We start from the raw sequence: 21,868 nt of genomic DNA, 5'->3' as shown, positions 1-21,868 counted from the left end.
AGGAAGAAAGAAAGTGGTTCAAGACAAAGAATGGGCGGCTGTGCAGGAAGCTCCTTAAGTGGGGCAAAGGTTTGGTTTAGGTGACCCCCACTCCTGCAGAGAACATTCAACTGCCTCCCAGGTAGCTGGGACAACTCAGAGCATCTCTGCCACATCAGTGTAAGCCTGGAGCCTGCAGAGATTATGCAGGGGCTGTCCTGCATATCAAGCAGTGATGGTCTCTCCCACTGCCGGGAATCCCGGGCTCTAACAAGAAACAGTACGCTGACAAATGAAAAGGAGATGTGTTTGCTGGCACCGACTCCACGGAGTGGGAAGACAGGCCAAGCCGAGGATCCCACCGAGAGGCTTGAACCCACTTTCTGTTTCTGAGTTTAGCTCTCATCAACTCTTCCCAGATTCAGTGTCCTGTTTTTTAAACTGCCAAGTTTCAGTGAACCTTCTCCTATTGTCTTCCCTGCTGAGCTGCCGGTCAGGCTGCTTGCTGGTTTGAATTTTAGAGGAGCCCCTTTCTCTTCACCACACTGCTTTGTTCAGTGTCCTCCTGAGGAGAGCTCTCCTGCAAGTTGTCAAGGGCTTATCTAGAAGCTCCTATTTGATTTTTTTTTTAAATCAGTTCCCCTATCTCCAGATCTGGAATCCTAAATAGTTGGCAGGCATAGGAGATACACCTGAGGAAAACCCTATGAGTAAGCCTTAGTACTCTGTAGGCAAAGATCAAAAGCTGGTGTGTCGATTTCTGCTACCTGGGGAAGAAAAGGAGGAGGGAAGAAAAGAGGTATGGAGTGGGAGGGGAGGAGAGGAAGAAGTGAAAGGAAAGCAAGAAGAAAGAAATGAAGAGAACAAGAGAAAGAGAAACAAGGAATGTAACAGAAAAGAAAAGAGCAGAGAAGAGAAAAACAGAACAAGCCCTGGGATGGTTCTGCTGCAGGGACAACAGCAGAGTCAACAACACAGATGAATAGACCTTCTAAAGCTTAGCTACCCTTCTTAATTGTTGACAACACCCACATAGCCAAATGCTGATGGGAAACATTCCATCTCCCAGGTAGGTCAACAATTCAAAATAGCTTCAGGAAGTCCCTGAAACTGACCAGATTCACTAGCCCCTCCCAGACAAAGTGAACAATAAAATCTGAAAGTTCTTTTCAGACAAAAGTGAAGCTGAGGTTTAAAGAAGACTCTCAGAGGGGAAAGGCTGTGAAGAAGGTGGTGAGACCAGATCAGTTGTCTGGAAGAAGCAGAAAGCAGCACAGCTGCCTGGAAGAGGTTTAGACCAACTGAAGAACCTGGAAAAGACATTCTCCAACCTGTTGAGATGCCTGTAGGCTGTGCAGTGTGCTCCAGATTCCCAGCCTTGTGAGCTGTCACCCACGCTGGGGTGAGCTTTGGTGTTGCAGCTCTTTTTGTTGTTGGGAACAAGCAAAGGAAACATATTTTAAGTACTACCATTCCGTTTTCAGACTCCATTTAGTCATAGGGAGAAACTAAAGTCAAAGTCCCAAGCCCTAGGGGAGCTGGGGACTATGCTATAGCTGAACAGTTTTTGTGGTAACAATTGTCTGAGTCCACAAGTCTCAGGGACAACTTGTAAGGAGACAGTTGTCTGAGACCAGCTATCTCAAGGACAATCTCTCCATCTTGCTGGTAGGGTTAAATAAGTTCATGTTCCCAGGCCTAGGAACAAACACTTGTCCCACTTCTCCAAATGTTTTCTTAATTGTCTGTTAACCTATTAACTGATAAAGAACATGGAAATTGCTGTTATCTAAGCGAAGGTGCATAAGTTACAAAAATATATAACCAATTACGTGTTGTGTTCTAATTAACTACATGCAACTGAGCCGCCCTTTGTCCCCTTATCACTCTGAGCTCTGGACCTATTGTCCAGGATGAATTAAGGTGCCCTGGATGCAGCCCAGTCTCCCATCAGGTACTCCCTTGCTTAACCCATAATGTCAAAATACAGTAGGATAACACTGCAGTTCCTCCCAGCTCCTCTCTGGCCTTGTGTTCCCATCCTTTAAAATGTCGTACAAGCTTCCTTCAGTGACATGGTTCAGATCCCAAATTGGCTGCCTCCCTGAGAGCTCAGAAAATAAAGATTTTCATTTTAAAGCTTTGATGTCTGAAGTGAGTTTTCTTAGCTTCTACCCCAAACCCAACACTATAAGTAACCCCTCACCCATATTCCTGTAAGTAACCCTAATAAAATTCATTGGTTCACCAAGTTGGACTCTGGTGGTATCTGTACTTTGATCTTTCATGGGTTGTCTATCTGGAGTGAATAGATAGCTGTGTGTGTGTGTGTGTGTGTGTGTGTGTGTGTGTGTGTGTGTGTGCGTGCGCGCGTGCACTCACACGTGTTACATCTTCCCAGGAAACATATTGTCACAGGAAAGTGCCTATTAAACACCAAAGATTACCAACATCAAACACCTTGCCTCATGGCATCCATAAACACAAACATGGAACAGATGAGTAATGGTGAACTCCGATCTGCTCATGAGCTGCCTTATTTTGCATATCTTAAATATTATTACACGTGGACAGAAGAAAAGTAAACCAGGAGTATCCATTCTCTTTTTCATAACTTTATCTGGAGTGGTTGTTTTAGATGAGTCAACTATGCTAAAACCAGGTATTGCCTGTCCAGAACATTCGATGGAAGCAGTCTAGGAAGCATAGAGATTCAAGGAAGCCGGGCCCCTCAGGACTATGTGTGCCCCAGGAGTTCCCAAGTTTCCTCCCCTGTGTTTGCCATGGTGTAAGACGTTCTCTGGGCGAGTCAAATGCTTATTGATTAATTCCTGGAAGATTTTGTCGCACACATGGTTTAAGCCAGACTCTGTGGGTCGCTGAGGATAAGGAGAGGAAAGCGTCATTACCCACCCCGAATGTCCTTGTGGAATGTCTCTGAGTCATAGCTAATTGTTTCAAAACTCGCTGACGCTCTACCTGTCTCCTCACTGGTGTCTCCAAACAGCACAAGGGATCGTGCTGTGACTCATTTGTCAGTGTTATTGGGGCAATCCATGCCACAGGGCACTTACTCCTAGCTCATGTTCACCAGAGGAAGGTGGTTGATATTTAAAATACAGCCTTTATCTACTGCTCACATCTACTATCTCCTTTAACCTCAAAACAGTCAGATGAAGTAGGTCCTGACTCCCTTGTTTTACAGAAAGGGGAGTTGAGAAGTACCAAAAGCCACTTAACACAGTCGGGCTTCCTACCCCAGTGGGCTGGAGTCGGCATTCATAATCTTAACAGCTGTGGTGGTGTACGCCTGTAATCCCAGTCCTCAGGAGGCTCAGGCCGGAGACACATGAATTCGAGGCTAGTTTGGTTTATGTGGTGAATTCCAGGATATCCTGGGCTATCTAGTTCAAGTCCAGCCTAGGTTGTGTCATAGAGCCTGTTTCAGCTGCACACACATGTACACAGTACATATGTGCTTATCATGTACTTCGATAGGCAAGAGGGATAAACAAGAAACTGCAGCTGATAAACCTGTCCGAACGGAAAACCCTGGGCTGATGGAGGAAGACGGTGTAACCGAATTGGGATTTATAAACCCAGAGATAAAGACTGTAACAGGCAGCTATGCTCTGGGTCCTCTATTTAGCTTACATCTTAGTGGCCCACGTGGGTTACAAGGAGACTTACTTTTCATGCTAACGATCATGAATATTGCACCCTTCTTTTTTTTCTTTTCTTTTATTGGATTTTTTATTTACATTTCAAATGTTATTCCCTTTTCCTGTTTCCTGTCTAGAAGCCCCTACCCTCTGATCCTCCCCTTCTTCTATAAGGGTGTTCCTCTCCCCAACCATCTGCCCCTTCCTGGCTCCCCACCCCAACATTCGCTTACATTGGGGGGTTCTAGCCTTGGAAGGACCAAGGGCTTCTCCTTCCATTGGTGCCCATCAAGGCCATCCTCTGCTACATATGCAGTTGGAGCCCTGGGTCAGTCCATGTATAGTCTTTGGGTAGTGGTTTAGTCCCTGGAAGCTCTGGTTGGTTGTCATTGCTGTTCTTATGGGGTTGCAAGCCCCTTCAGCTCTCTCAATCCTTTCTCTAATTCCTCCAATGGGGGTCCCGTTCTCGATTCTGCTAGCATTTGCCTCTGTATTAGACATGCTCTGGCTGTGTAGAGACATCTATATCCGGTTCCTGTCAGCATGTACTTCTTAGCTTCATCCATCTTATCTAGTTTTGGTGGCTGTATACATCTGGGCCACATGAGGGGCAGGCTTTGCTCCAAACTTTGCCTCCCTATCCCCACCTATGAATATTTTTGTTCCTCCTTTTAAGAAGGAGTGAAGCATCTGCACTTTGGTCATCCTTCCTCTTGAGCTTCATGTGGTCTGTGGATTGTATCTTGGGTAATTCGAGCTTTTGGGCTAATATCCACTTATTAGTGAGTGCATGCCATGTGTGTTTTTCTGTGATTGGGTTACCTCACTCAGGATGATATTTTCCAGTTCCATCCATTTGTCTATGAATTTCATGAAGTCATTGTTTTTGATAGCTGAGTAGTACTCCATTGTGTAGATGTACTACATGTTTTGAATCCATTCCTCTGTTGAAGGGCATCTGGGTTCTTTCCAGTTCCTGGCTATTATAAATAAGGCTGCTATGAACATAGTGGAGCATGTGCCTTTGTTATATGTTGGGGTATCTTTTGGGTATATGCCCAGGTGAGGTATAGCTGGGTCCTCAGATATTGCAACATCCAAATCTTTACGATTCCCATTTGAATCACCGAATACTTCTGTTACCCCAAGCACATCAGAGGGCTCCTCTTCTGAAAGACAAGTGGCTTTACTTTCTTTAAGATTTACTTATGTATGTACACAAGTGCTCTATTTGCATGTACACCTGTCTCACAGAAGAGGACACCAGATTCTATTACAGATGGTTGTGAGCCACCATGTGGCTGCTGGGAATTGAACTCAGGACCTCTGGGAGTGCAGCCAGTGCTCTGAACTGCTATGCCGTCTCTCCAGCCCCCAACCTGGCTTTATGCTGCAGTGTAGGGTTTATTGGACTTCTACACAAGTGGCTTTCATGACTGGTTTTGACAAGTAGGGTGTGTAGGGAAATGCCAGGTTCCAGTTCCAGAAGGACATACTGAGACCAGGTCTCTAGTCCACTCTTCTGAAGCAATGGGATAAGTCCTAGACCATTTCGTGAGTCTGCATCCTGGAATGAAGACAGCTTGGAGCCAGTTCGAAGCTGACCCTGCTAAGGATATAGCACACATGCGAAATGAGCTTTGCTCTAAGGCCATGGGGATTGGGAAGGTTTGCTTATCGGAGCGTACATAATCCACAATACTTAATAGTGTTATTTTTCTGCTTACAACTAAATGCATTTCCCATGTGTTTAGACAAATTTAATCACAGTCCAGAATGATAAGCCACATTTATCTGGGGTCTGGTATGCTGTCCATGCTATTTCCTCAGTGTAATATGTAAAGCATCCAACGTTTCCTAGGGATAATGCTATGTCATGTCAAGCTGTGTAAGAGGGGACAGCAGGTCACTGTGAAAGTCGTACCTGTCACGTATCTAAAACCTTTAAAATTAAGTTCATTTAATTGGCAGGATCTGGCTGTGAAGCAAGTGGCTAGATTGCCACAGAGCCAATCTGATTGGTTGTTATTGTCTCAGTTGTTTTGATGAAGGAATTCAATTGCACAGGGACCCAGTTGATTGTCTTGGCCATTGTCCTGCCAACTGGTTGTCACATAGCCACAGTTTGACCTTAGGACAGGATGTGAAATTAATTGGCTTGAATACTAAATTCAAGACTTTTTTCCTGTGAGTGGTTATGTGTCAAGGACTGTCACATAATGAAAAATAGTTGTCAGATTGTAAATATTTAAAATTTACAATCTTCCTTGTATACATGCTACAGCAAGCAACTATGAACTTTGGGTCAAGAGCTTCCGTCCAACATTCTTTATGGTCAAAAGTCAATCATTCTCCACCATTCGTGACAACCAATTCTGATTCCATTATTCAAAATGAAGTGGTTGAATGGACTGTGGCTGCCTGAGGTCAGTGGCTCACTGTTGTATACATACAGTATGGTTTGTTTTGTTTCCAGGAAAGCCGTAGCATCTGCAGACAGTGAATGAGTGAATGAGAAAGTGAGCACATGGCTAAGGATCGAGAAGCACCAATTTTCCTTTGTTTCAGCTCTTTTCCAAAAGCAAAGGAAGCATTCTTCTGAACATATAAAGCAATATCACTTTATGATTAAGCATTTGGCCCTGGAGTTGTTAGAGTAGGAATTTGATTATTGATGTTACTGTCATGGCGAATTTCAGTTTGGCTGAAGATGTTCATAGTCTGTCTCATTCAACATCCTCTTTCCCAATATGAACTTACTAGTCTTCCATCAAGATACAGTCAATTTTACCACAGAATCAAATCGAGGTGAGCTTTATGTTTCATTTGAGCAATAGAATTCACAGAAGTGATGATACGTGAACTACACACATGGCCCTAAACTAACCAGGAAACGACTGCTTCCTGTCTCTTAGGAGCTAGCTAACAGGTAAAATACAGATTTTTATCACCAGATATCAGTCTTGATTGTTGGGATGGATAGGTATTCAAACATATAAATAGTAGGTGTTTTAGTAGAAAATAGAGTAGACTTAATACAGAACATGTTGAATTGTCTTAATCTTTGGGGCACAGTTTTAGATGTGGATGGGGGTAGCTGTGTATCTTACGAAACACAGAAGAGCAACACACTCAGTCTTAGCCACAATGATCAGGGAAAGCAATGCTTATCGGTCATCAGCAAGTAGAAGATACCTGGAGACATGGGCACAAGTGAAATTATGTAGGAGAAACACACAGGCTGGGAAATACAGTGTACAAGGAGCACAGATACAAGGGACATCATCATTTAAGGAAAGTCAGAAGAAAAGAACTAAAGAAGAAATTCAGAAGAAGAGGTCAACAGACAGAAACTCGGGAGATCTCTTGATGTCAGAACACATGGGAAGGGGCCTCAGGATTGAGGGTTTGGTGAGTTGGGTCAAGTTGCTGAGAGGATGAGGGATTGAAAAACTCAAATCCTTAATTTGAACTCCCTTGAAGCCAGAGTTTGACTTTGAGTGAAAATTTTATCAGCTAGATATGCTTGCTTCAACCTTGGGAAGTTACACTGAACACTCTTTCCATAGCCTTTGTCTGTCTCCATGTTCTCTGACAGCATGTCTATGAAAGTTGCAACTCAGTTCTGCCTCTAGGGAACTCCCTCGGTAGTTGAGGATATCTGAAGCCAAATTAAGACATCTTTAAAAAAAAAACTTTTAAATCTGTTACACATATTTAAAGTATTCTTGCAGAACGGACGCACGGAAGCTGAGCTTTCAGTTATAGAGTAGGGCATGGAGTGGTGGAGACACTGGAGAGAGATGCTTGTGAGAGACTTGCAGGCTGACTGGACTGACTTGTCCTTGGCATCCAGGGTGCAGACCGAGAGCTTAGAAGGCTCCAGACTCAGACAGTAGTGATTGCTTCTGAGAGGTCTCGCTTCCTTGAGAAGAGAAAGTTATTTCTGACTAGTACCAATCCTGTTGTTGTAGTTGGTGACAGTGCCATAGTAACATCTGGAATTTATAGTACTTTCCATTTAATGTCTGCTCCAAAACAGAGGGAGGCAGGAACAGGAGTTAATAACCCTCATTTCTTCCTCAGCTAAATCGTGAAAAGACAAAGTGAAAGAATTTCTGAAGGTCCTGATTAGAGGCAATCTTAGTTTATACAAATTGCTAAATAATCCTGACGGTACCTCCCCCAATTCAGTCACGTGTTTTTTAATTGTGAAGATACATTCCGGGAAGCCCATTGCTTGTTGGTTTTGCCATTCTTTCAACATGACAGAGGGCATTTACACAAATGGTGTAAGTCCTGTGTCCTTTTGATACAATTGAGCTGTAATAAACATGAGAGGCGTGAGGCAGCTGCCATCAGGGCAGACTCATAACATTTTATAAGTAAACGAATGCACATGTAGCAATGATGAGGAGTGAAGAGTAGGAATACGTAAGCTTGGAACGTGGTCACCATTATCCAGAATTATGTGCCCCACTTAATTTCATGTGTTGAAGACACACACAGCGCAGAGCAGCAGCCAGCATCTCACAAACACCTGGGTCACAGGTTGCAATGATGTCACAGCAGTCCCAAATCATTAAATAATAGGAATTGTTCACCTCTATAGTCTTTCTGGACTACTAGTTTTGACTGCACTATTACGGTGTGGCATATGGCTGTAACTATTCAGTTTTAAATGAGCCTTATTTCCTTTCATTATTCCTATGCCTTATACACAAAAAAGTCAAGTATCCACTTCCATTCTGTATCAAAGATAAGGACATTGAATGTTGGCACAGTCTGGCTTAACCAATTCAGGACATTAGAAGCAGCAGAGCCAAGGTGGAAACCTGGTCCTCCCTCCTGGTCTTTTTCATGGATTCAAACATAGAGTAAGCCATTGATAAGATTAAGGAGACCACAGATCTTTGGAAGTATGGGCTTAAGAAGACTCTTTGTTACTTTTCTCATTGCTAGAATCAAATACCAGTCTAGAACCAAAGTACAAAGGGAGAACTCTAACTTGACTCATCTTGGAGTGATACGGTCCGTCTCAGTGGCAGTAGAAGAGTAGGACCTGTACTCACATTGTGTCTGGAGTTAAAAAAAGAGACAGACATGTACTCGGCCAGGTTCCTCCTGCTGCTCAGCTTGGATCCCTCATCTATGAGGCGATTCTATTGACATCAAAAAACTAAACATCTCTGGAAATAGTCGTATAGACACACCCAAAGTGTGTCTTTTAGATGAATAGAAATCTAGTCAAACCGACAATGAAGATTTTGCTATTTGTTTTGTTTTTACCTGACAGGGTTTCTCAGTTTAGTTCTGGCTGCTTGTCCTGGAACTCACTCTGTAGACTAGGCTGGCCTTGAACTCAGAGGTTTACCAGCCTCTGCCTCAAGTGCTGGATTAAATCTGTATGCCACCATCTCCTGGTTGAGAAACACTTAAAGAAACATTCAGCATCCTTAGCCATCAGGGAAATGCAAATCAAAGCAACTCTGAGGCTGATTCCATCTTAAGCCTGTCACAATGGCTAAGATTAATAAGACAAGTGACAGCCCATGCTATTAAGGATGTGGAGCAAGGGGGACACTCCACCATTGCTGGTGGGAGTTCAAACTTGTACTATGGAAATCCATATGGCAGTTCCCCAGAAAACTGGGAATCGATCTACCTCAAGACCCACCTATACACTCTTGGGCATATACCCCAAAGATGCTCCATCCTACCACAAGGACACTTGCCCTACTATGTTCATTGAGGCTTTATTCATGATAGCCACAAACTGGAAACAACCTAAATGTTCCTCAGCCAAAAAACATGGATAAGGAAAATATAGTAATGGACTATATTCAGCTGCTGTTAAAAAGTAAGTGACCCGGGGCTGGAGAGATGGCTCAGTGGTTAAGAGCACCGACTGCTCTTCCCGAGGTCCTGAGTTCAAATCCCAGCAACCACATGGTGGCTCACAACCATCTGTAATGAGATCTGATGCCCTCTTCTGGTGTGTCTGAAGACAGCTACAGTGTACTCAAATATATAATAAATAAAATATTTAAAAAAAAAAGTAAGTAACTGCTGCCCTGTATCATCAAAAAAAAAAAAAAACCCACAAAAATTTTCAACGTAAATCAAGAGTATATAATACCAGTATCTTGTGATAGAAACATATTTAAACCTAAGTGAATGTTTTTAATATTTTGTGAATAATTTAGTCTGTGAGGTTGAGAAAGATAGCAGATCACTGGTGGCTGAGACTGTTTATCTCCTAAAAAATAGGTACGATGGAGAAGTAATAGATGGGTTGTGAAGAGGCTTAACCCTGATGGGAGGAAAAAGCCTTGCGTCTTGAGATCTTAAAAGTCATACTTTAGGTTGGGGATTTAGCTCAGCAGTAGAGCACTTGCCTAGCGAGCACAAGGCCCTGGGTTCGGTCCCCAGCTCCGAAAAGAAGAAAAAAAAAGTCATACTTTAGAGTGAGACTGTTGTTCAGCGAGTGAAGTGCTGAGTGACCAGGAAGCCCTCGTCCAGACCCGAGACTCTGCAGAAGCTGAGAGAGCTGCCCCTCTGTGACCCCTGGACTAATAGAGGTCACAGCAGGTGAGAAGAGGAAGAACAGGGCTTGCTGGCCAGCCAGGCTAGCTACAGTGAAAGACCCTGCCTCAAGTAGCAGGAGAGGAAGATACCCAACCTTGGCCTCTAGCCTCAACATGTACACACACACACACACACACCACACACATATACACACACACACACACCACACATACACACACACCACACACACACACACCACACACATACACACACACATACCCACACATACACACACACCACACATACACACACACCACACACACACACCACACACATACACACACACACACATACACACACACACATACACACACACATACACACACACCACACACACACACCACACACACACCACACACACACCACACACACACACCACACATACACACACACACCACACATACACACACACCACACACACACACACACCACACATACACACACACACATACACACACACACCACACACACACCACACACACACACACACACCACACACATACACACACACACACACACACACACCATACTCTAAGATTTTAATTCTGAAGAAATCAAACATGAAAAACAGAGTTGAAAGCCACCTGTTGACAGCTCTTTGTCATCCCTTTTGCTGTGGCAGCAAATGATTGCTATGGTTTTTGTCCTAAAGTAAGGATGTTCAAAATGAGGAGTTTTGATGGTATATATATATTGTTGAAAACATGAAATTCTGCCTTAAATATATCAACAATATCTTTAACTTTTTATTTTATCTCATTATAGTACATGTTTGTATACATAAAAGGTAATAGCAAAACTGTCAACATTGCAAAGAAATTACCCATATGCTAAAATAACCACATTTTGCCATTTGGTAACAATAAAATTGTTTCAAATGCCACTTTAAAAACAAATACAATTCTTCTGACATATTTATTTATATTCAATATAATAAAGTGTCTGACCCACAGCAAAAAAAATAAATAATAAATGACATGCAAATGAATGAAAGTAGGGAAAAAAGTCCTGAGCAAAGTAACCCAGACCTAGAGAAAAAAACAAGATATATACTCACTTATAAGTGGCTGTTAGCGGTCAGTCAATCATTCTACAATTCTCAGACCCAGAGAGGCTAAGTAACAAGGAGAAAACTAGGAGGAATTCATGGGTCTTCCTAGATTTTGAGGGTGGGCTTGGGGTGGGTAGAGACAAGAGTGTGAGGGATCAGGTAGAGAGGAGTAGAAGGAAAGAGGATAGGAAGCGATAGCTGGAATTGGGGGCGCATGTGTGTGTGGGTGTGCATGTGCTGGTGCAGTGGAAACTTTCTGGAATCTGTCAGGATAACCTTAGTGAGGATTCCTAGTAGTTGAGGGTAGAGAGTCAGAACTGGCCATCTTTTGTAGCTGGGCAAGGCTCTCAGTGGTCAGACTGAGACCACCACCAACCCAACCACAAAACCTTCAATTCACAACCTGTCCTGCCTGCAAGATGTACTTGGGGCAATGGTGGCTCAGAGTTTGTGGGAACAGCCAACCATGGACTGGTTTAATTTGAGACCCATGCCAGGAACTAGAGACTAGATGGCCCGAAGACCTAGGGTAGAACCAAACAGGACAGGCAAAACCACTCAAACAAACAACCAAGCAAACCAATGAAATGATTCCTAACGATATTCTGCTATACCCATACATTGGTGTCTAGCCCAATTGTCATCAGAGAGGCTTTCTCCTCCAGCAAGAAGGGAATAGATGCAGAACTTATAGCTAAATATTGAATGGAGCTCAGGGGGAACGCTTTGGAAGAGAAGGAAGAAGGATTGTAGGAGCTAGAGAGGTTGAAGACACTAGGAGAACATGGCCCACAAAATCAACTAAGCAGGGCTCATAGGGGCTCACAGAGACAGAATGGACAATCACTAAGCCTGCATGGCTCTGTACAGGATCCTCTGCACATACATTGCTGTCATTTAGCTTGGGAGTCTTGTGGGACTCCTCACATTTCTGCCTCTTTTGCCTGCTCTTGGGACCACTTTTCTTTTACTGGGTTGCTTTACTCAGCCTTAATATGAGGGGTTTTCCTAGTCTAATTGCATCTTGGTATGTTGTGTTATGTTGATATCCCTGGGATGTCTGCTCTTTTCTGAAGGGAAACAGAGGAGCAGTGGATTTGGGGGAGAGGTGAAGTGGAAGGTAGGGGAATGGGAAGAGTGGATGGAGGGGAGGGAGGGGAGGAAGGGGATGTTAGGGTCAGGGTCTATTGTATAGAGAGAAGAATAAAAGAAAAAGGAAAAAAAGAATATTCTACCTTGTCTTTCATGGCCATCTCATAATAAAAAATGTTTATCTTAAGAGTCTCCAAAATGTGCAACAGTTATAACATTGTTCAAAAGCCCAAATCCAAAGTCTCTTAAAATCCAATGCCATCCCTTAATTGTTAGCCCTCATAAAACAAAATGCAAAAGTTATATAGTCTAATATATTAACATAACTGTACAGAGTAAATAGTACCATTTCAAATAAGAGCAGAGATACATAGCATGGAAAGGTAATACCAAAATACAATAGAATATACAATAGAATAAACACCAAACCTTGCAGGCCCATGATGTCCAGCATCTGAGGCTCATGGTGATATCCTCTGTGTTCCAATGTCTTAGGTGGCTCCCCTCATTCAGTTCAATGGCCCATGATGTATGTGACTTCTTTCCTGTGTTTACTTAAGTTAGTGCCCATCAAGCTTTCCTTGATGAACACACCTTTCTGCCATCTCCAGTATCTTAGAGTCTCTATTGAAACGTGGGCTTTACTGCCATGGCTTCATCTACAGCTTGCTCAAGAGCTCATACAGGGAATCCATCCCTAGTACACATTCTGGAACCTGAGTACATGTCTCCAGGACCTAACAACTTTTAAATGTTGAATGCCTGTTGTGGGGAAAAACAGGCTAATTCGAACTATGTCTGCTTTCTGATACAGTCTACTCTAGCCTCTTTGGACCGAAACTACGGTGACATAGGGGGTGTGTTTGCTGCCAGCCTGGGACAATATTTTCTTAGATGGTCATTTTGAAGAAGAAAACTGTGGTAACATTCTTTGTTCAGACTCTCTCTTTTCAAATAAATTTGCATTTTTACAAGCCAGGGCCTAGGACAAGCAGTCTTGCCCTCAAAGAACCTTTCTTCTTGCCCTAGTACATGTTCCTGTGTGTATCTGTATGGAGTGGGGTAACCTCAGGGGCCACAGGAGGTCACTGGATTCCCTGGAGCTGGAGTTACAGGTGGTCATGAGCTGCCTAACATGGGTACTGAAAACCAAATTTGTTTTCTGGAAGAGAATCAAGTGCTCTTAAATTCTGAGCCATTTCACCTCTCCAGCTCCCAATCCTAATATCCAATTTTTTAAATGATGTAACCACACTGTCAGCACCCTCTCTATCTGCTCTGAGCAGTGTTCACTGCTTTTGTGTTCCTTTTCTTGCAAACCCACGTGTCATTTCCAGATCTTCCTGCTTTGGATTCACATTATAAACCTCAATAAATTCAACGAGCAATACTCATGTACCACAATCTGCATGTTGGGATGTCATGTAATTTCCCCCACATAGCAGCTTAACCATTTCTTTTGAAACTTTCCTGGAATGAAACTTGAAGGATACGTAGACCCACTATTAAGACATTTCTTTCATTCTTCTAAAGCTTGAAGAGCCTGGAGTTTGCGTCCACCTTTCTGTCTGTATTCTGGTTTCCACCCTCTCACCAAAATGGTAACCTGACTGTTGAGTACAGCATTCCAGGGTTTCTCTAGTCTGTATTTACAAATTCTTCCACATTCCTCCTACAAACCATGTCCAAAAGCCTGTGAGTCACGTGGTCGGGCTTATCACAGCAACAAACCCCATCACGACACCAGTTTCCTGTGTTAGCTATTGTTCTTATCACTGTGATGAAATACCTAATGAGAAATACCAAGAAGGAGGAGGAATTTATTTCAGTTCACAGTTTAAGAGAGCGCTGTTCACCATGGCATCCTCATGCTGATGGGAAGAGGCAGGCCACATCTTGATGGCTCAATGGATTAAGAAAGAGTGCGGAATGCTGGCACTCAGCTGACTTCCTTCGTTTCCCTTTATATTCAGTTTGGAACTTTAACCCATGGGATGGGGTCATCCATCCACAGCATTTGTCTTTCCTCCTTGATTAAACCTCTCTAAAATCAGTCTTACAAACATGCAGTGGGTATATCTCTTACGTAACTCGAAATCGAATCCAGCTGACAGAGTTGATTAACCATCACATATAGGTACTGAGAAATTCATAATTCATAGAAAATAAACAAGAAACACATTCTGGTGTGGTCTAGGCTTTCAAGTAAAAAGAAATATTCTGTGCCCTTTTCAGTCAAGCCGTGGCAGTTCCTGCTAATTTGATATGTGAGATAAAACAATTTGCAAATACAGAATGGTCATTAGTGATTCAGAATTTACTGTCACCAAATACTTAAGTTGTTTGAGACTCTAATTGTCTAGTCTAGTGTCAAGATGGCCCTAGGGGGCTCAAGTAGAATGTAAGTGTCTAAATGATCAAAGTTATAAAGTTTTTCTTTCCTACTCTCTGTGTCCTGCCCTAAAACCAATATACAATTCGACACAACTATGATCACTTTCCTCTGTCTTTCCTGTGTCTTTAATTCCCATTATGTTCTGAGCATAAAGTGAGGAGGTATATGGGTGACTGACAGTGTTTAGACAAGTCCGATTAAGTTTCTCATGTTTGGAGAATCTTAAAAGGATAAATAAATCACTAAGACTTTCATTATGAAGACCAGCATTTGGCAGTGGAGACGTCCCCGATGGAGATTTATATCAGGGAGAAGGGTACTAGTTGCTCAATCCTGCCAGGGGATCATCCGAGTCATGGAATTAACTGGACAAAAGTCCAGCTCAACGTTCTCTGTGCATGCTATGGATCTTCCTGTCCCTACCACATTGGCGGCTTTGCTATGTTTTTCTGGATTTGGATGGGAACCAAAGATGCTTCCTTCCTTTTTGTTCTTAAGGAGTGTAGTAAGGAGACACCCAACTCATACAAATCAGCTCCCTGATACCCAGGGCCATTCACAGACCCTGGATAATTCACTCACAAGAACCCTAAGAACAGCTTTAATATGAGTAAAACTCTTGGAGATTTTACTGATTTTTTAAAAGTCTTTCCTTGTGTACTAACTACCTTTCTTTGACCTCATGTTATATGTCACTTTTTATATCTGGACTTGGACTAATTATTAAATGCATTAAGGAATTGGTATTAATTTTGTTAGATTTGCTAATGCCACAGTGGTTATGTAAAGTTTTTGAAAATTCATAGAACTTGAAGACACACTCTGAGGTCTCTGGAGATGAGGGGGCCATGACACCAAGTACCTGAGCAAAGCTGGAGAAAGAAGAGGAAGCCTGGGCAGTTGCTCTTGTCTGGAGTTGATGCTAAAAGACCTGTAAGACAAACCATAAGAAAGCCAGTTAACCATTCCGCCAGGGCAGCCATCTTCCAGTAACTTGCCAAAATGATGAACACAAAAGGAAAGAGGAGAGGTACTTGGTATATGTTCTCTAGACCTTTTAGGAAACATGGAGTCGTTCTTTTGGCCACATACATGCGAATCTACAAGAAGGGTGATATTGTAGACATCAAGGGAATGGGCACTCTTCAAAAAGGAATGCCCCATAAGTGTTACCACGGCAAAACCGGAAGAGTCTACAATGTCACCCAGCATGCCGTGGGCATCATTGTAAACAAGCAAGTTAAAGGCAAGATTCTGGCCAAGAGGATCAATGTGTGGATTGAGCACATCAAGCACTCGGAGAGCAGAGACAGCTTCCTGAAGTGGGTGAAGGACAACGATCAGAAGAAAAAGGAAGCCAAAGAGAAGGGCACCTGGGTTTAGCTGAAGCGCCAGCCTGCGTCACCCAGAGAAGCCCACTTTGTGAGGACTAACGGAAAGGAGCCTGAGCTGCTGGAGCCCATGCCATACGAATTCATGGCCTAATGTATACAAAGGATATAAAGGATCTGGACTGCAAAGTGTTTTCCTTTTAAAAAAAAAGCCATTTAAGTTTGGATATCAAATAAACAACAAATAGTTTGCTTGAACAACAATGTCTCTGTGTAATACTTTAGTATACATGTAATAAAAATGAGTATTTATCCTTTATATAAAATTGTTATTTGGCTGGTGTGATGGTTTATGTATGCTTGGCCCAGGGAGTGGCACTATTAGGAGATGTGCCCTTGTTGGAATAGGTGTGCCACTCTGGGTGTGGGCTTAAGACTCTCTCTCATCCTAGCTGCCTGGAAGTCAGTCTTCCACTAGCAAACTTCAGATGAAGACGTACAACTCTCAGCAACTCCTCCTGCACCATGCCTGCTTGGATGCTGCCATGCTCCTGCTTTGATGATTATGGACTGAACCTCTGAACCTGTAAGCCAGCCTCAATTAAATATTGTCCTTATTAGAGTTGCCTTGGTCAGGGTGCTTGCTCATAGCAGTAAACCCTAAGACAGCTGGGTGTCTTATTTTATGTACCCAGACAACCCTATATAATAGATGCCGAGAATAAAAGGGTTGGTAAGAGAATAGGGCAACAAAGAATTCAAGGTGGAGCTCACATTCAAAGGACAATGGCTGTGCAGTGTCATGAGTAGTGTAGTGGGATGACTACTACTACACATGCTGACTTGGTTGCACAGAAGGGACCTAACATGGTCGGGGAAAGAGGAGACACTTAGATGATCCTAAAAGTTAACTGGAAGCAATCCAGCTAAATCCAAATAGGGTAGAGTATTAATTCAGGGAAAATACAAATGCAGGGAGACTCCAGAGTTAAAAGAACAGTCAAAAGGTGCGAGTCAGTGCGATATATAGAAGAGTAAATAAAATATGAACCAAAGGAACAATGTGGCTGGAATAAATAATGCCAGATTTGTGTCATCTTACATGCCATGCCAGGAACTTTAGAATCTCCCAAAAATCTCTGTGGAGAAGTCGTAGTTTGAAGAACTCAATGTTTTGGAAAGAGTGATTGGCTAGGTGAAAGAGAAGTTAGGGTGGGTACTGGGGAGAGAAGCAAAGAATGAGATGAATTGGAAGGAGCCTGAGAAATAAGGTGGTAAAAATCAATAGGGCTTTAACGTGGGTTGGAAGTAGAGCCACACGGTAGGGAAGACAGGAAGGTGGAAAATGACTCTTAAAACATTTCCTGTTTTTAATTCCCAGCTGAGGGATGATGCTCTTGTTCAGTGAGATAGCAAATACAGAGGAAAATCTTGAGAGAGTAGATGTTGTGTTGGGGATGCTTTGGTGAGAAAAGTCTGAGGTCCAGCCACGTGGAGGGATGTGATATGCAGTTGGAAATGTGACCTCTGAGCCCCAGCTTTTAGAAATTTGGAATAAAAAGGTAGCTTAGAAATTGCACTTGGACTTAACATTTAATTGTGTTTAACTTGCTTTTGGTTCCACAAAAACAAATACATTTGAGTTGTGATAAGTTTTAACAGTTTATACAAATAAGCATATCTCTTGGATAACTTCCCCCATTGTTGCAGTTCAAATTTGAAATGTGCTCCCAAAGTTCATGTCTTGAGAGTTGACCTCCCAATGCAGAGTGGAGCTTTAGGGACATGATTAAATCATGGAGGCTCTGACATCATCAGTGGATCAGTGGATCCTTGGAAGCATGTACTTGAGGACTAGACATTGTTCCCAGACCTTCTTTTCGTTCTCTTTCTGCTTGCTGGAGAAGTGAATAGCCACGGTCTTCCATCATGACTTTCTGCTGTGATGTTTCTGCCTCACCATAGGGAAAAAGCAGTGTTGCCAGATGATTATGAACTAAAACCTCTGAATCCATAAAACAAACAATTTTTCATATATTTTCATGTTACTATAAAATTATAAAAAATAAAATGCTGTCTTTTACCCTGCACTAGATCTGGCACCACAGTGCCCCAAGATATCTGATAGGTATATTTATCTCATCAGCAAAGACTCTCACGTGCTTTGCTCTATCTCATATCACACTGCCAAAAGCTTCTCTCTGAACCTGGCAGCAATCTCTCTATCCATCTAGCTCCCAAGGCAGGTTGCCACCATGCCAGAAATAGATATCCCAATTCCGTGGCGGCTTAGTGTCTTTGGCTGCCACATACTCTTAAACTTAAATCACCACGTGAAAGAACACACAATAATCTCTGATCCAAATAATAAGATATAATTGCCCACCTAAACATACCAAGCCCTGTACACATCATCCCTTAAGAATATTCATAACAACCTGTAGATGTGCAGAGAGGAATCTTAACATCAGCCTCCATGTTCTCTCCCCTTCTCCTCCTCTCATCTCCTCCCCTCTCTAAAACTCTTCTCCCCACACCCTTCCTTCTCGTCCAATGACAGGCCTCACTCTATCTTGTACCTGTCTACACCTGCATGATGAAATCATCCAACATATTCATATACTTGTTTTTTGTCTGTTTATGAGTTGCCTGCCTACTTGTTAACCTGAGAAGTATTGTGCTGCCTTTGGTCATATTACACAGAAAGTAGACTCTGAGATAGAGAGATATGTTCAGACTTAATGGGGGAGTGGGAGGATATTTCTGGAATAAGACCAGGAAAAAAGAGAGAGAGAGAGAGAGAGAGAGAGAGAGAGAGAGAGAGAGAGAGAGAGAGAGAGAGAGAGAGATGCAAGTTGGGCAGAATGAGTTGAAGTATGACACAAATCCAGCCAATGTTTCAGTTCCCTTCATGGGTAAGAAGGCTACAATAGGTCTCCAGAGTTGATTCAAACTGAAGCAAGAGGGCCAGCCATTGTACTCACTAACTAGTCATCTAGTCATTGACTGGAGCAGGAGTCATCCTCTAGAAAAGATGGCTACCTTCAGCAGAAGCCAATTCCTTAAAAGGAACTTTGAGTCAATCCTTAGGGAGCCAATTACTTCAGGAAGCTGGAGAAATGACTATGATAGCCTTGAAGGGAGGACCAAGGCAGCTCGTTACAGTATCTCTCCCAGCTGGACATGGAGTTCTGAAAGTTGCATTAAGTTTAAAGTAGGTCCTGGAGAGCTATACCGTTTAGTAGCTAGATTGCCTTTACTTTCCTTGGCTGGCTACATAGGATTCCCAGGTGATATACCACAGTATTTTTAGCAATATTCTTCATGAGATACCGTCAAGTTGTTTCCAATATTTTAGTGTTACAAGCAATACTACGAGCCAAACAGAAGCTGAATTTCTGGTAGTGATGAAATAAATTCCTCCTGTAGGATATCTTTTTAGCTGCACTCCTACTCCACCCAGAAGTAGTGATAACAGATACAAGTCAACAGTCACTACCCTCCCTGGAGCATGTAGACTGGATACTGGATGAGGGCAGTGCTCGAGTGAAAAGGTCCCCATTTCTGCAGCACAGTTCGAGTAGGCATTTAGCAACCCAGGAGAAAGGGCACTAGTGGAAAAATTCACAGGCTCTCAGGTTACCAAATTCAGAGAAGGGAAGCTGGGAAACTACTACTAAAGCAGAGTAATCCTGCAGAGCAAGAGACAAGGACGAAGGACGGATCTCTGAGTCACACCCAAACACTTCTCAGACTGATTTCTGAATTGTGGGCGGGAAACAGAACAAAACAACCCATCTGAGCAAACGATTTGAATTAAGTCCATGGCTGCTACCTAGAGAAGCAAAGCTCCCACTTCAAGCCCATCCAGGCAAATTGCTTGCTAAAGCAAAGAAGTTAGCAGGTACCACATTGATACAAGGCAAGACACAATTCCTAACAACTGGGTATATGAAGAATCAAGAAGATGAGGCACATTCTTAAGAGAAGAGAAAGCCCCGCCCCAACCCCGTCTGACTGGGATGATCCCCATGCTACAACTAGCAGAGAAGGATCTCAAAGCAGCTACTTTTGAGTGTGCCTGATAAAGTAAAGCAAACTATGTTCTTGAAGGGTAGCATCAGAAGAAACATCAGTAGGGATATTTAAACAATAGAAAGAACCAAACAGAAATTCTAGAAATGAAAAAAAGCCAAGTGTCAAATTATTAGAAGATCTTAGTTATCGTATGAAGATTTTGGAAGGAAGTAAACTAGACTAAATCAATAAAATCATTTGAGGGGATGAGCAGGGTGAAAAAGGGTTGGGAAAAATGAACAGGAAAAATGTTCAATCACAGAAGCTGGTTCAACATACAGGCAGTTCCAGCAAGAGAGGAGAAAAGAAAAACAGTGGCCAAACATTTCTCAAATTTGTTGAAAGACAGAAATGTAAAGATTCAACATTTCCTATCAACACCAATTGTAATAAACACAAAGATTCTGACATTAAGACACATTAACATTATTGAAAGTGGGAGGAGGAAACCATGTTGGAATGTAGTGCAATGGTAGAGTACTTATCTAGCATGTACAGGACTCTCTGTCAATCCCCAGCATGGTGGCCATGAAAAAAAAATCCCCATTACATAAAAGGACTTCCAGGGGAATCACTATCCCTGAACTCAAGCAGTATTACAGAGCAATAGTGATAAAAACTATCATATTGGTACAGAGACAGGCAGATAGACCAGTGGAATAGAATTGAAGACCCAGAAATGAACCCACACACTTATGGTCACTTGATTTTTGACAAAGGAGCCAAAACCATCAAATGGAAAAAAGACAGCATTTTCAGCAAATGGTGCTGGTTCAACTGGAGGTCAACATGTAGAAGAATGCAGATTGATCCATGCTTATCACCCTGTACAAAGCTTAAGTCCAAGTGGATCAAGGACCTCCACATCAAACCAGATACACTCAAACTAATAGAAGAAAAAGTGGGGAAGCATCTCGAACACATGGGCACTGGAGAAAATTTCCTGAACAAAACACCAATGGCTTATGCTCTAAGATCAAGAATCGACAAATGGGATCTCATAAAACTGCAAAGCTTCTGTAAGGCAAAGGACACCATTGTTAGGACAAAACGGCAACCAACAGATTGGGGAAAGATCTTTACCAATCCTACAACTGATAGAGGGCTCATATACAAAATATTCAAAGAACTCACAAAGTTAGACTGCAGGGAGACAAATAACCCTATTAAAAATGGGGTTCAGAGCTAAACAAAGAATTCACAGCTGAGGAATGCTGTATGGCTGAAAAGCACCTAAAGAAATGTTCATCTTTAGTCATAAGGGAAATGCAAACCAAAACAACCCTGAGATTCCACCTCACACCAGTCAGAATGGCTAATATCAAAAACTCTGGTGACAGCAGATGCTGGCAAGGATGTGGAGAAAGAGGAACACTCTTCCATTGTTGGTGGGATTGCAGACTGGTACAACCATTCTGGAAATCAGTCTGGAGGTTCCTCAGAAAATTGGACATTGCACTACCTGAGGACCCAGCTATACCTCTCTTGGGCATATACCCAAAAGATGCCCCAACATATAACAAAGACACATGCTCCATTATGTTCATAGCAGCCTTATTTATAATAGTCAGAAGCTGGAAAGAACCCAGATGCCCTTCAACAGAGAAATGGATACAGAAAATGGGGTACATTACACAATGGAATACTCAAAAACAATGACTTTATGAAATTCATAGGCAAGTGGATAGAATTG

At 42.5% G+C, this 21,868-nt stretch overlaps 1 long non-coding RNA gene and 1 pseudogene across 1 annotated transcript in view; both read left to right on the top strand.

The window, feature by feature from the left end:
• Positions 1 to 15,752: 15,752 nt before the first annotated feature.
• On the top strand, positions 15,753 to 16,259 carry Rpl21-ps11 (ribosomal protein L21, pseudogene 11; annotated as a pseudogene).
• Positions 16,260 to 16,563: 304 nt separating this feature from the next.
• LOC147996103 (uncharacterized) overlaps positions 16,564 to 21,868 on the top strand; it is a 32,385-nt gene continuing 27,080 nt past the window's right edge. Inside the window, exon 1 of the long non-coding RNA XR_015671162.1 lies at positions 16,564 to 16,684. This is a non-coding gene — a long non-coding RNA (uncharacterized LOC147996103). The remainder of the gene's footprint in view (positions 16,685 to 21,868) is intronic.

Source organism: Rattus norvegicus, chromosome 2 (assembly GCF_021556685.1).
Source record: "Rattus norvegicus strain SHRSP/BbbUtx chromosome 2, alternate assembly SHRSP_T2T, whole genome shotgun sequence".
NCBI classification, from domain to species: domain Eukaryota; kingdom Metazoa; phylum Chordata; class Mammalia; order Rodentia; family Muridae; genus Rattus; species Rattus norvegicus.
Note: the sequence above shows the minus strand (reverse complement) of the source record. Positions and strands in the feature narration are given on the sequence as shown.